Below are 16,381 nucleotides of genomic sequence, written 5' to 3' on the forward strand. Positions count from 1 at the left end.
AACCAGGACTGTGCTGTCACCAACAGGGGAGAAACAAAAATCTTAAGATACCCCTGTCTTGCAATGCACGATGAGTATTTCTAAATAGCAGTGCAGAAATACTGCTACTGCCACATTCCCCTGCCAGCGGTGGTCTGCCAGCAGCAGAGGGACCAACCCTGGCTAATCTGCTTGTTTTACTGCTGAGTGACAAATGGGATACTTGAAGCAATGCTTTGAACTCCAGGGCATCATAGAATGGTTGAGGTGGGAAGGGACATCTGGAGGTCATCTGCTCCAACACCTTTGTGCAAGCAGGGCCACCTACAGCCAGTTGTCCAGGACCACGTCCAGGTGGCTTTTGAACATCTCCAAGGATGGAGACTCCATAACCTTTCTAGGCAACCTGTTGCCAGTGTCTGGTCACCCTCCCAGTGAAAAAGTGTTTCCTGATGTTCAGAGGCAACCTCCTGTGTTTCAGTTTGTGCCCATGGCCTCACATCCTGCAAACCTGTGCAATCACAGATTGCCTCACTCCTCACCTGCTACGGCCACATCAAGGAACAAATGCCTTGAAATCACAGTCTGCAGCATGACAAGGGGAAACGCTGCCCATTACAAAGGCGAACAAGCACAGCACCAGCAGGAATTTGGCTCCTGTTTGAACATTCCTATGAAGCCTGTTGAAACAGCAACATGCGGCAGGCATTTCTGCAAGGTGTCCGTGAAACAATGTCTTTTCAAGCTTCTTAAGGGTGACACCCTCCAGTCAGCTTGCCCACACCTCTTTAAATGAAAAGGAGACAAAATCCCAAACCTCCTTTACCTCCCTCTCCTTCTGTGCCAGCCCGTTACCACCATCAGCACCTTCTCCGTGGCCCATGGCACCATGTCCTTTTACCTTCACCTTGCAAACTGCACGCTCTTACCCTGCCGTTGCCCACAGCGCTGCAGTGGGAGTAGCCCTGCAGGTGTTGTCCTTTAATCTGTCCGCTGATCCTTTCTTTGGCGGCATGTCCTGGGGAATGGCGTTCCCCTTGCTTCTTCACAGGGCTGGACACCCCCCAACTCGGGGGTCCTCAAACTTTTTAACCAGGGGGCCGGCGCGCGGATGCAGTGGCAGGCAGTCATCTGCGGCTGCTTGGTTCCCCCCCAACCCCCGGCGGGGGGGTCTGTAAATACCGGGGGCCGGACTGAGGACCCTGGGGGGCCATATCCAGCCCACAGGCCGTAGTTTGAGGACCCCTGCCCCAGCCCATGCCTGCAGCCAGGAGAGGAAGGGGGGGTCTCCTGCAGGACAAGGCACCTAGAGGTGGGTCAGTGAGCGCGGGCGGTGGGAAGCAGGGCTCCATGCTCCCTTCTCCAGGGTCCTTCCTCCCTGCTCTGAACTGGGCCGGGAAGTGGCTTTCAGGACACCCACCCAAGGCACCAGCAGGAATGCTCCAGCTGCTGGTGAGGAAAGGGGCTAGGAGGGCTCGTGGTGGCACAGCTGTAGTCACACACTCCCTCAGCAGCAACCCCTGGGGACAGTTGTGATTGCAGTGGCAAAAGGCTCAAACTACAGTGACTGCAGGAGTGGCCATCAGCCACCTCACGCCAATGACAGGCTGCGGTATTTCTGAGGAGAGGAACGGCACTGAAGGATTACACTTGCAGAGTTTTAAAAATGGCACATACAGATAAATCTGGAGCTCCTGTGCTCTCTTACTGTAGAGCAGAATCCAGGTATTTATTTATTTCTACTTTTGTAACCACTTTAAAATTCAATTAGCTTTGCTACCGGAGAAAAATGAAAGACATCTCTAGCTTCTCTATTTAATGAAAGGTAAAATTGTCCTTCACGAAACGTTACCTCTAAGAAAGGTCAACTCCTGCTCATCACAACTGCCCTAAGAGTTCTCAAGGGAAGAACCGAAGGCTTGGGTAGCTATAAGGCATTTTCAATAAAAATCCAGAGTGTGAGAATGCAGGGTAAGCACACTGGCTGCAAATTTCACTGAACTAATAAGCATTTAAAGTAACTGGGCATACCAACATTTTAAATATCATGTTACAACTTCGGTATTCAACATCCCAGTTGTGTCCCTTGGATCTGTTGTTTCAGGCTGTGGGGAAGTTCTGGAAAACAATACTGCTTTGATTATTTTAGGATATACTTATCCCTTCAAAAACTGTAGCTTCCTGAGGGATACAAAGGGAGGTTTTGTTTGCCTTTCAGTGAAAGCTCAGAAAGCTGAAGCAAAGTTATTCACCAGTGCTTTGACTGAAAATGATAATATTTATGGGCAAATCTCCCAAAAAATATCTCTAACTACAGTCACCTGGGAACTAACCATTTTTTCTAAGTCTTCCAGTTTACCCTTTGAGCTGGAAAACAACCCCAACACATGCCAAAGGAAGTAAAACTTGACAGTGTTAGTTTTACTTCCAGTTCTGGTTAATTCTACAAACCTGAAACACGTTATTCAGAATATGCTTTTGCCACAGCTAAGTGACAGTACTTGCGACCCACAGATGCTTCAAGGCACTCCTACAGCTGAAGCCAAACAGTACTTTCCAGCCTGTCTCTGTCCTCACAAAGGATGGAAGACACCGGTTTCTCCATTTCTTTGGGGCGCAGGAAGGAAAGCAGAAGAGGAGAAACTGCCTTCGTTTATTGTTAGACTGACTGGGTGAGTGACAATCTCCTACCATGAGAATACCAACTAGTAGTCTCTTCATCAGGAACACCTTTCTTTTTCAAAAGTTCCATTTTAAGAAGCCTAATTAAGCAGTTTCGGACCATCTTTTAGACCCTGAAGCTATGAGCCTTTAGGACTTCATCCTTTATTGTGTAGGTGTGACAATCCCCCCTCTGCTAGGAAGAGTGCTTCTCTTTTTCTCTGGTATTGAAAACATTCGTGAGTGCATGAAGGAGAGAAGACAGCAAAAGCAATTCTACATTCACACACAGAGAAAAGCTCACAAGAAGCAGCATCATTAAAGGAAGATCCGGGCTTGGAGCCAACAGATCAATTCCCACCTACATTCCATTCTAATCTGGCAGTTCTGCCTCCAAATCATAGAGGAATAAAGATGTAATAAACTACATGTAAGTGTCTGGGAGGCATCAGTCAGGCTTGAGGATGTACAGAAAATAAGCAGCTTTGCTTCAGTTTGGGCATGTTCTTTGGACAGGCTGATGCACACCTTGATGACGTTAATGAACAGGCAGGACAGTAACCGAACATCACCGCCCGTGCTACCGCTCAGTGGTATGAGAGCATCCCTCACTTTGAGTATGCAGATACAAGCGCAATCGCTGCTCGGATGGCAGAGCATCCAAAGCAACAAGTGTTACTCTGCTGTCTCCTATGTTATTGTTTTGCTGTAGTAAAGCAGCGGGAAATGCCATGGCAACGCTGGATGCAATTCCTGGGGGAAGTTAATTGCGACTTATTTTACAAGTGAAGTGCTGTGGAGTAGCTTTGGCAAACTGCTTAGAGCGTGCCTATATAAAACCTGCAACACTCTCTGCTGTACCTTTATTATTTTTTAGTTCTGCTGAGCTCGATAACCACTTCAGCTGTCTCTCACTTGATGTCAGCCTGCCCCAAACATTTGTTTGGTTTGTCATGGACAGCTGAACAGTTTGCCAAGATTATAAAGAAGTATAATACTTTAAACAAGCTTAGTGAAGGCCAAAGACATGCTGGAAGCCCCATCAGAATTTATTAGAGCATCTATGGGTTATTTCAAAGTAACTACATAGCAGGAGCAATAAAATCCACAAACTCAGTGACAAATATGTTCCTCTGTAGTATTTTAGGAATGACTCCAAACAGATGAACTGGCAAGAACAGCAAGCAGCATGAGGCTTTTAGCCAGACAACTTTTGTTGCACGATTGCAGCAACTCCAGTTCCAGTGGTATCAACAGAATGGGAAGAAAAGAGATTGAAGAATTAAATGGCAAAAAAAGACATCATAAAAATAGGCTAGTAGAGGACAACAAGGACTTCATACAGGAACAACTAAACAATCCAGAAAGTGGCACAGCAGGAACAGAACAGGATTTAAGAGCATCAAAAAGTTCTCTATTGGAAATATCTGACAAAACTACAGCTGATGACAGGATCTATAGGAGGCTGCAGCAAGGAAGGTAATTTTGGTAAGCAAACTAAATGCTGATAGCCACCATACAAACCCTGGTAAGACCCCATCTTGAAAAGCATGCATGTTTCTGTTCAAAGAATATATATTCGCTCCTGCTATAGGAGAAATGAACTGATTTGATGCAACAACAGGCAGGGCAAGAGGCTGTAACACAGTCTGTCCTAAAGAAGGCAAGAGCCTCCTTAAACAAATTTACCAGAATAAAGGCAGAGGAAATATTAAGTAGCTGTGAATGCCTTAAGGGGTTAAGTACAATGGGAAGGGAAATAAATAGAAAACAGTATCAGCACAAGACCAGATTAATATAATCCAGCCAAGGAGAAATTCAGGCAGCAACTCAGAAGGTTTGTAACCCTTGAAGGATGGGAGGAGTGGGACAGCCTTACCGTAAGGACAGCAGGAGCCAACAACCAAGACAAACCCTATTAGGTTGCAAGACAAATCTTGGAAGGGGTTAGAAGACCCACCTAGCTGCCCCAGGACAGGACTGAATTTCATATCCCAGGTGACATTTTCAGTCTGTACTGTTACTTCACTTTCTCCTGTGGTCTTGCAATGAAGCGTGCAAGGCTAAGAGACACCCACCACATCCCCAATCCCTTATACCTTTCATTTGCCGTGTTGGGTATGACTTGTCATAGAGAAGACTGATACAGGAGAATGAAAAAGGAGTCACTCCTATTTTATTTTAAGCCTCATACAAAGACTGATCACAAAAGAGAATACCTAATGGGATTCATTGTCTGAATGTTCACAGGCCTGAATGTTGTTAGCAGCATGGAAGCACATTCAAAAGAAAGAAAAGGAAAAAAAAAAAAAAGTGGCAGAACTAGAAAAGCTGGCCCTGGATGTGTGTACCGACTGAAATAAAGGACATCACCTCGAATGGAGCAGTCTTCAAAGCAGTCACTTTCAGTCAACAAGCAACAACGTAGGGCCAGCTACAGGGGAAAACCTTTGTAGGAACAGGTGGAGTGAAAAAATAAATCTACAGAACAAGATGACATGGGAAGGACTGGAAATGGGGCAGGATTGTTTGAACTAGACTGTGTTACCCAGGTTCCTGCCTATAGCAAAGGGCTAGGAGCACCCTGAAGAACTTGCTTCTACCAATGTATTTCTGGGGGGCTGCTGCACACGATCTGCCACTGTGACATAACTTGACCCCAGCCTGCACGCAGGTGTGCAGTTTAGGTGAAGCTTTACCATATGCCGCTGCTGTCAACGAAATGAGCTGTGTGCAGGCAGCTGGCTGCTCCTTGCAGAGCCCAGCCCTTCACCTCCAAGACACCTTTACGTTTCACAGCTTCCTCAGATGACACATGGATACTGGCACATTCCATAAATAAGGAACAACGTCCAACTCCAGACTCTCAGCAAAACCACCAGCTGCCTCAGCATCCTTAGCCAGGTTAGGTCAATCCAAGACTTAATTCCAGAATTGTGGTTTTAAATTTGCCAGTCTTTTCAAGTTAAAAAGAGGTGGGAACATCTTTACTCTTCGTAAGGGGATTACGTACAACCTCTCAAGAGTTGACCTTGCAAATGTGTCACGTAATACTTTCCTCAAACTTCTTCCAGTTGTGGAAAGGACAAACCCGGGGGGGGTGGGAAGAGGCCACCTACTCCAAGGATCAGATGCAGCTGAAGGCAGCACAAACCTGGCTCCAGCAGTGAACGCTGCACCGCCATCTCTCTTGCTAGCCCTGATGGTTTTAACATCATATTAAGTTAATTTGGTGGTAATTTTTGTTTGTTTTGGCAACTTGCCAGTTTTCTAAATACTTAAATTTTTAGAAACTGTCCCTTCTTTTTCAGTAACGTGCCTGAGCACCTCAGTTAAAAATCTGAGCTAGTTATTGCTGTAATATAACCAATAAATGCTGAAGGGGAGGTGGTAATGTAGAGGGGTTGAGAGTTTTATTTCTGAATTAATTTTCAGTTAAAGGCATAAAATTACTTTTTTTAATACTATAAATAGCTTAACTTAACAGTCAGGACTAACAAAATTAGGAGGGCACAGTAGGGATCCCACACCACAGAAAAAAAGTTACTTTTCTAAAGAATCATACTGTTACCAGCGTGAAAGAAACACCAAGAAGATTTTCCTGGACCACAGCTGAGATGGAAGCCAGCCAGCAGATAGCTTTAATCATTATGGAGAATTTATACTTACACAGAGAAGCTCCAAACACAGCTTTTTATAGTTGCTAATAAAACATTGGCCTTCTCTGACTCCTTTCATTCAAAGTACTTTACGTATTAAAGAAAAACCCACCACACAATTCAGGTATTATTTCCAGGTTTCTACTGCAGGGCTCTGCTGGCCATTCTACACCACTCCCCATTTTCGTTACCCTTACACTACAGGGCTTTCAGAAAGTGGGGGCTGTGGGCCTACATCTTGCAAAGATTCCAGGTTAAATGATTTAGGAAAGTGAGAACTGCAGTTCTAATTGTGTATAGGATCCAATTAGCTTTTTGGAGTGGGAGCCCAAATCCCTTACCGCTTGACCCATGAATAAGGATTCTGTTTGGGATGAATGGTCTCTGTTTTCATCCCCTCCCACCAATGTGTAGCTGTAATGCATCCAGGCAGAGCCAAGTATTTTTTAAGTGAAGCACAGTCTGCAGATGGTAAAAGGTGGTGAGGGTAACTGCCTGTCAAAAAGTAGATGGCTAAACCGGGAAAGCAGACATGAGCAAGCTTTAGAAACCAGTTTTAAGCATCAGTTCAACCATTCTGAAATACAGTAACTCTGTAGAGCTCTCTGCTATTTCAGAGGTGAACAAACACTGCCTGTTCCACATGGAAACGTACCCGTCTTCTGCCAGATCTTGGAGATGTGTTCAACTATGGCCAGCATCTTCTCTGCCTACACGGACAGTATCTTCCAGAGTTTCCAGCGTGAAAGAAAGGCTTCCGAGCATTAAAGTATTTCTTTCACTCCAAGGGTATTATATAGGAAAACATGCACAAGACTTTGAGCAACACACTCAAAAGACATTCAAAATCATATGCAGAAAATAAAGCAAGAAACAAGAACTTTTTCATGAGGTGTCAAGACAAGGACAAAAATAAAAACACAGCTTACTTTGTGGAAAATGGGGAAGAAGCGACTGCTACCTTTTCTTAAATTTAGGGCAACTGAGGATTATCACATCTGGTTCGGCTGACAAAGCTCAGAACTCATAAGGAGGTGGATATGTGGGATAAATGACCAATATGCGGCTATCACAGTTAATTACACAAGGAAGGGTTGCAGACATAGCAATTCACGAGGTTATGAGTTGAGCAAAGAGGAGTGGAGAGGTTTTTTTGTGCCACTAGAAGGGAGGAAGGGACCCTTTTATACCACTTGTGCACATCTGCACCATTTTGAATGTATCCTTCCTTGTGGGACAGAACACTTAGGGGCCTAACTTCACCATTAATACACAGGCTAAAAAGGAAATCTACTTAATGAGTGCCAGTGCTAAGTAGATTCATGTGTTTTGGAAAAAATGTTCAGCAATATATATATTTTAAAAAACTGACAACTGTTTACACTGGCTCATTTCTGTAAAATTAGCAAACCTTGTTTGAGAAGAAATTAATTCTATTTCTCACTTATACAAAGGGCACAAGGTTTACAAGACTTACAGCTACTGCAGTCTGATGGGAAGCAGAGTGCTGACAATTTTCTGCAAATTGTTCAGAAGAGATGGATAAACAGATGCAGATAATTAAAAAGAATAGCAATCTTCTCCCTGCAGCAAAAAGACCTGTATTTCTACAAATAAAAATGGTCTGAAATTGTTTTTCACATCATCTCTCCAGGAGCAAAGAGAGCAGAGTAAGAAAGGCAGAAAACTTGTGATCAGTTCCTTGAACACCGTATACTTTGTGTCTCTGCATTAACAGCACGAGCTGACCAACATCTCACCAATTTTCTGTATTATACATTATGTTACATGAATAAAAAGTTTCTTCTCCAACTCACTTCCAGCTCAAACTTAACCAGCAACACTCTGTTCAGCAAAATAACTTCACTGTTTCAGTTAGCACCAGCCCTTCCTCGCTCGGCCCAGGGACAGCACTGCACCTCTCAGCTTGCAACGTCCTTGAAAATAAATGTGCTGCCCTCCCCTAGCTGCCACACCACCAAACTGCTTCTGCACCCTTCACAAGTGCCTCCTTTTATCTCCAGTCTACATAGCAAACATGTTTCCACCTCACTTTCGCTTTGGCCTTTCTGTTGCCTCTCTAAAGGCTCCCCTTTATCTCTGAACAAGTTGTTTTTCTTGGATGTGGAGCAGATGTGGAGGTCCCCATTTCTATCCATTTACTCACATTTTTCAGAAGCAATCACTTGCTTTCTTATCTTCTGAGATAAAATAGATAAAACCTCTGTATGACTGATCAAATTTCTTCCTCTTGCAGTCCCAGTTAATCTGTCCATCTTACAGGACAAATTCTCCTGAGCAGCAGCAGCCTTAACTGCTCTCATAGACCATGAATGAGCATCAACTCTTTAAAATTAAATTATTTGCTATGTTTGGAGTAATCTCTGTTGTTAGCCAAGATGCATTCATAAAGTCAAGTAGTGTCATGCTTTAACTACTTTAGGACGTGCCAAGCCCACTGTCAGAGGTGCTGAGCGCACAAACTACATTCCTTTAACAAATACAGGATGCTACCAGGTGGTTATCTTTGGAAAAATGCAGAGGTTAACTTGGCAAACATCCATTCTCAGCTGACTACTTCATTTCTGAGAGTGATGCTACAGGCCTTCAAGAGGACTCTGCTAATTCCCAATGCAAAACAGAGGTTCTGGCCACAAAATTAGTAAACCAGTGTTTCCTGGTGTGCCATGATTTGTTATAGTCTAGCACTTCAGGATAAGGACACTCAGGTGCCTGCATCTGATTTTCATGTAATTATGTCTGTAAAAAAGATTTTTGTGATCATAAGCTAAACATATACCTCTGTCTTTTACTCAGTGCATACTGGACAAACTTACCTTTTGCAGTTTCATACAGAATTTGCTTCGAAGACTTTGGCATTTACGTGCTTTCTGCTGCTCCTCTCTTCTGCAGCTTACCATGTCCCCTGGATCTGCTGCAATATTATGAAACAGTTTGAAGGACAAACCAGGGAAGAATAAAAAGGTAGAGAAGAGCACAAATACTCTGAATTTAAGCATCTCTTCCCACCCCCTATGTAACAGGGGTCAACAAAGACATTTCTACCTGCTTACTCAGTGCCTGCTTCCCAGCAGGTGCCTAGATGTCTTCCATTTCCATAGAGACAAACTGCACAAACTAAAGCCTCTCCCCAGCCAGTAATACTCCTCTACTGACAGGAAAGGAAGCAAGATGCTGGCTTTGCAAGAGGAGAAAGTTCAATAGTGCCTTCAGTGAAGCTGGGTCAGAACAGGTGCAGCAGCAAAAGGGAAGACTTCCTTCTTCACGTGAAAGACACCCTGGGGGGGTTTCGCAGTCCCACTGCCCGGACTGCAACACCCGCAGCAGAACACCTGCACAAGAGCTCCAGAGCTACCTCATAGAAACTTCCTACCGTCCAGAAATCCCCCTTCAGTTGCAGCTGGCGTAAGAACACATGGCTCACAGAAGTGACTATTTGAGGTTCCCCTGCAAAACCTCACAAGTGCCTTCCACCTCTCTCTCTCCTCCCGAGAAACTGGCAGTCAATATTAAGGGCCACACAGTGATGCTACTCCTGAGGGACAGGTTGTCCTGGTTTTGGCTGGAATAAAGTTGATTTTCATCTCAGTAGCTGGCAGGATGCTGTTTTGGGTTTAGTATGAGAATAACGTTGATAAACACACTGATGTTTTTAATTGGTATAAACATTACTTAGCAACAAGTCAAGGACTTTCTAGTTGTTTAGGCCCTACCAGCAAGAAAGCTGGAGAGGCACAAGAAATTGGGAGGGGTACACAGCCAGGACCGCTGACCCAAACTGGCCAAAGGGATATTCCATAACACAAAATGTCACGCTGAGTATATAAACTGCAAGGGGGGTTGGCTGGGCAGCAATCACTGCTTGCAGCCCCCAGACAGGCTAGATGGGAAGGGTTAGCTCCCTTTTCTGAGGCTTGTGAGCCTGCAGCAAGAGGTGGCAGAGAGGAGGCTTCTGCACCAGCTTCCACACTGCTAGGAACTGCAGCGAGGAACAAAGACAATAAACTTCCACTGAAGCCTGAATTCCAGCAGGACCTCACCTCAGGCTCCAAGCCTGTCAATATGCAGCAGCTACGGAGACATGTAAAAAAAGTTGGAGGCAAGGTTCTTGCCAACAGAACCAAGCAAGAAACAGTTTTCCTAATAAGCATTATCAAATTATTTCCTTGTGTCCAGCTCAAGGAAAACTTCCCCCAGAAAGCTTATGTGGAAGAAAAAAACCCAAACAATCCCAACATTCTGAAGAGTGCTTACCTTCCCCATTCTTCTGCTGCCGTTTCAAATCATACCTGGATGGTCTGGCAGACTGGTTAGTTGACCTATGCTTGAACACTTCCACAACAAACTCATCCATGTACTAATAAATCCTCACTATGTTTATATCAGAGTATACATCTTACATTTTTGGGGACAGGATGGTTTACAATTCCCTCCCACTCAGCAATGGAAACTGCTGAACACCCTAACCTGGAAGAAAATGGCAACAAGACACTTCAAAAAAACAAACCAAAAGTTAGCAGTGAGTTTCCCCTGTGGTATCCACCCAGAAGGGACCCTGGAGTTCCCTGAACCCCAGCGTCAGCCACAGCCTGACACTCCTTCCATCTCTCGCTGAACCTTCAACTGGTCAACGAAGCCAGGCTACAACAAACATGTCATTAAAAACTCAGGTTAACCGTGAAATTTGGACACAGTGCAGTAAAAGCAATCAGTGGCCAAGCTGGTTTTGTTGTCCTGTTGCTTGCTATTTTGTCCGAGCCCTTTAGAGCAAATGAATGTTACTTTTGTTATTACAGGTTTAGAGCACTAGCCAAAGAAATTCAGATTCATTTTCTAATGAGTGTTTTTTGTTTCCTCTTTACAGGTCTGTACAATCGCCCACCTTCAGTCATTCAAAAAAAAAAAAAATCAGGTTTAAATAAAATCATGAATGTGATGACTTTCCAAGCCAATCAGACTGCATTTCAGACTTCTTTTTGAAGTTATTAAGGAGTAGTGTTTTTCCCAAATGAAAACCAGCGCTCTCACATTATTTTACCACTGCCAAATGCTGGAGGTTCATCACAGACTCCAGCTGGAGCCGACAACACTGCAAAACAGTACCAGCAATCTAAGACGGTACAACAGATAGAGCTCATTTTGTGCTACAGTAAATAAACTTCAACAAATACTAGGAATTATGAGAAGTTCACCACTAGTATGGCACAGCATGGCAATGCTAATGACTTTTTGTATGTAACATACAGATGTGTGTTTTATGTAATACAATGTTCTGATATAGCAGCAGAGGAAAAACATTTGCCCGTGAAACCCCAGTATCAGAAGTAGTTCTAAATCATCACAGAATGGATACTGCCACTGGTACCAAACTAGCTGTCTGCACAAGGTAAGCTGACGAGTTCAACCTGCTTAGAGCTGTTTTGCCACTGCTGTGTTTAACACACACGCTTCGTAATGATTAACATTTGCCAGATACAGTCAACTCAAGAAGCCGCATTAAAATTAAGTTTTATCATCACTCGCTTAATGCCTTATATAGATAGCAAGCCAACAGCTCCAAACAGATTCTGAGACAGGAATTTTAAGAGACTGAAACTGCTTTACACAGCATGCTTTATGGTTTTTCCCTTCAGTTGACACATTACATGTGTCACTGCATTTTACAGAAAAATGACTGGTTAAAAAAAAAAAGGTTGGCTTCAAAAAAAAAGTCTGCATTTCTCACCGATTTAAAATTCTGCAGAAAGCCTTTAAAGACTAGATGAGTAGGACAAGAGCTAGTATGCACAAAACTATTTCCAGATTCAGAAATAGTTACAGCACAGAATCTAGGTATAACTACATTAGAATGTCCATGCTCTAAGTTTTAATGTTGGAAAATTTGAAAAGACTGACAATAATGAGCACTGCAAAGATACTAGACAAGCTGAAATGAAGACAGACAAAAGTATTTTTTAATATAAAAACGGTCTTTATTTCTTCAATACAAGGTAAACTACTATTGCAGTTTAAGACCAACACAAAAGTTGGACAGCAAATTGCTTAACAGTCTCCTAAAGGCTGGAAAAAAAAGAAACCCATGAAAGCTAAAAGTTGTGCAATATTTCAAGTATAACATCTAAAAAAGATGAAACGATCCCTAAACTTATAGATTAACTAAGTACCTCTGCTGAAAATGTATTAATATCCATATTTGCTAGGATACCATCTTACCTTGTTGAGAAATATAGGTCTCCAGAAACTCAAGTATTCAACAGACTCTTTGGCCTGCCAGTATCAGGAAACTGTTTACTATATATATAAAATCCTTTGGAGTCAGGCATTCTGACAGGCATCCATTTCCTTACATTTTGCATTGCAATTCTGCATTCCAACTTAGACAAGCCCCCCTCCCGTATTTCAAAACCATTTCTTGAATAGTTTACTCGTACATCCTTGTGCAAAATGGGAGTCAGGAAATGGAATGGTACAGGAAGACAACACAGCCTTCTGTTTTGAAAGTCAGCAGTGCTGGTAATAGTCATAAAAATGTTAAGGTCTGCCAAATAGGAATGTATTTCACCTTTAAAACGCTTAACTTTTTTTTTTCCTTGCTTTTTTAAAAAATTATTTTTAAAAAAAGGACACCTGCAGTAGTAAGGAAACTGAATTTGCTATCACCTGTATTTATAAAAGCACACACATTCCTCATTTTCTTACATTTGAAGATCAAGGGAATGTCTGTTTCATAATGTAATAATATGCACAGTTTAAAATATTTTCTATTACAAAATACAGTATACAAGAGGGTGAGGCCCAAGTCTATTAGTTGAGTACACTCCAAAGTGTTAGCACTGAATCATGTAAAAACCACATTACATTGTATGAATAGGTGGGGATGTTTACAACTTAAATGCTCCATTTCATTGGGATCAATTGTATACTGTTTACTATTTTCAAGAGACTTCAGTAAAACTAGTATATTTCCAAAGAAGATTTAAAAGGTTTAAGCACAGGCATACATCATACCAGAATCTAGAAATCACTGCAATAACTGGGGCTATAGAAAGGAGTCATGAACTAACAACTGCATAATACACGAACAGAATGAGATGCTTTATCATATATTGTCCAACATGGGGAGGGGGGGGGAATCCCACGGGAACGTCAAATTAAAGAACTTCTATGCTCCAAACTGCTCCTTAGTAATTGATCCTCTAAAGCTAAAATTAATCTAAAAGTACACAGCATGTCAGATCTTAATTTCAGGGGAGGGAGGGACAACAAGAACAACAAAGCACTTCAACACCCCCACCCGCTCCAAGCCTCTCTGCCATATTAATTGCAAGGCATCGTAGTTGTGAGACAGTATTTCTGCATGAACATCATGACTAATTATCATGCTGCAACCATTATGTTTAAGACCTGTGCAGTCAATTACCAAAATAATTTAAATCCTAAACAAATCCACGTTGCTTCTTTCCTATGTCAAAATGTTTAATTTTGGAAAGCATTCACTTTTAAGTATATGCACACTTATACCTGCACTTGCCTTCTGTAATGACCTTGAAGGGTTTATATTTCAATGCAGAAGCAATTTTGTGTCTTGGATCTCTGAGGAGTACCAGTCTTAAAAACATGCATGTTTTATAGTTGAATCTACATGACTAACAGTATCTTAATAAGCATTACGTTAGGAAATTTAAGGCTGTATCTTGGTTTACACAAGGACCAATGATAACTTTAAGAGGCTACATATAAAATTCTATAAATAAAAATAGGAGTAAAGTCTGTTTAACCTGTACACAGAGAGCAAATGGGTAAGGAAAGGAAATCAGGAATTAAGTATTTCTATAAAGAATGCCATGTATTTTTACTAGAAACACAGATGACAAGTATATACAACATTTAAATCTCCAATTATCCACATACAACTAGGAAAACATTTACAAGGGTTTGAGTATGCAACTAAACAATCAGGTAAAAAAAAAAATACAGTTAGAAAAAAAACCCTAAGCCTCACCAATTTTGAAGGAACAAACCCAGAAAACACTCACTCCTTAAAAAAAAAGAATCAAGCCAATACCTAAATTTAATAAGGTATCTTGTTTAACACAAAAACAACAGCTATCCAAGCTTATAAGCCACACTGTAAATAAAAATTTGAAGTTCTGACAAATGTTTTTCAAAATGCACTCAGAACCAAAATTATTGGCACAAAAAGCAAAAACGGAATGAGGGAAAAAGACTGTACAGTTTCCAAAATGCTATGTTGTTCTTCTGAAGAAGTATTTTTGACCTGTCAAAACATATAGTCCAATAGGAATTTTACTTTTAAAAAAACACAAACCCTCTACTTCTAAAAAAACCCAAAACTCCAGTAAAACAACTTCTGTTGCTAAAACATTGCCACTCCTAAGTCACTACTTGTTGGTTTTGTCTTTCAAGATGAAGGACATAAGATAATATTTTCAATGTTACTTATGAAAATCAATATTCGAAAGAAATAAAGTATTTTCTCACAGACCGTTTCATCCTTTCATCAGCAAAAGGAGATGAAATACAATTGGATGAATAACAAAGAGCACAGCAGTAGCCATCACAGCATCATCACCAGTCATTAAGTTACCAAACTGCTATCTCCTGAGCATGCACAGGAAATTGCCAGTAACGTTTAATAAACCAAAACCTGGTAAAAATTCTACTACAGATCCAGTTATACATGATGTGCACTAGTCATATTCCTTTTTGGCGTCTATCAGGGTCTTTGGATTTTTCTGTACATTTTTTTGTTTCATTAAAAAAATCTAACAAATTAAACTCACAATAACAAGAGAGTATTATCTAAATTGCAACACAGTACATTTATCAGTTAAACCTAAGTATTCAGAGAACAGGCAGAAATAAGGGGCTTCATACAAGGATCTCCTCTCGTCACAATGACCACTCAGTTTAACTTACTTTCCCCCTGCTACTCCCTCCCTGCTACTTCCATTGCCAGCAATGGAAATCTATATGCGAGTGAGAAATTACACTCTGTGTAAAAAGAGCAACGGTCTCCTTAAATCTATTTTAATGTTGAGTAAAATATCAGTTCCTGCATAAAATGCTTGTGAATTTACTTTTTTATTTAAAGATTTAATATAACTATGCAACGGAACATTACTTACCTGCTGCCTCTCAAGTATTAGCTATTCCCCATGTAACAGCTACAGGCAGGTTATTTCTTCCTTAAACTTATTACACACAGCAGTAAACAATGTTTTTAAGTAAAGAAAAAAAGTTACAACAGTACTGTTTGTAACCAACTCCTATTCACAAAAAGCAGGAAATTATTCATGACTGGTTTGATACAACTTTTCAGTTTTACAAAAGTTTAAAAGGCAGTTTTCATTTTCAAACAGGATTAAACAAAACATGTCAAATATCTTCTCAGTAGCAAACAGTTCAATAAACACCAGTGATCCCATGCATGAGCAACTGAGGTACACAATTTACGGGGAAAAAAAAAAAAAGGGGTGGGGTAGGGGTGGGGGGATAGTCTGAAGCTGTAGCCAAGTCCAACAGCACCAACCTGGCTGAGTGGTAAGGTGACAAAAATATTAAAGCATTTCAGACTTATGCAAAACTTTCGCAGTTGCACAGGCTACTGGTCCCAACTCAGTAAAGCATGAAAATCACTCATGTATGCAAATAAGGTACTTAAAGCATTTGTTTACATTCCTTGAAATCTACGGAACATAAGCACATGCTTTAAAATGCTCTGGAAAACCAAATGGATTTAAGTGCTTTCCTGAACAGGGTTAACACTTTAGGTTGGCTTTAAAATCTTCAAAATTAGTAAAAAAAGAAATCAAGAGTTGTCTAAGAGTTGCCTCTTAAAGCCATCTGAGGTCTTGAAACTTAACTTAAAACATTAAGCGCAGCTATTTAAGTGAAAACTCCCAAGAATGAGTCCATTACATAACTATTTACAGTAGACTAAAAGTGAGCCTTTGTGCAAGGCTGCCAGAAACTAAAGTTTTTTGCAACTTATATGAACTTTCTATTCACTTGCATTTCACACTTAAATGAAATGTAAA

At 41.4% G+C, this 16,381-nt stretch overlaps 1 long non-coding RNA gene across 1 annotated transcript; it reads left to right on the forward strand.

Annotated features, from left to right (window-relative positions):
- Positions 1 to 99: 99 nt before the first annotated feature.
- On the forward strand, positions 100 to 11,497 carry LOC130149538 (uncharacterized). The gene is made up of 2 exons (XR_008821948.1): positions 100 to 5,544; positions 11,185 to 11,497. It is a non-coding gene; the product is annotated as an uncharacterized LOC130149538 (long non-coding RNA).
- The last annotated feature ends 4,884 nt before the right edge of the window (positions 11,498 to 16,381 follow it).

This window comes from Falco biarmicus, chromosome 5 (assembly GCF_023638135.1).
Source record: "Falco biarmicus isolate bFalBia1 chromosome 5, bFalBia1.pri, whole genome shotgun sequence".
NCBI lineage: Eukaryota > Metazoa > Chordata > Aves > Falconiformes > Falconidae > Falco > Falco biarmicus.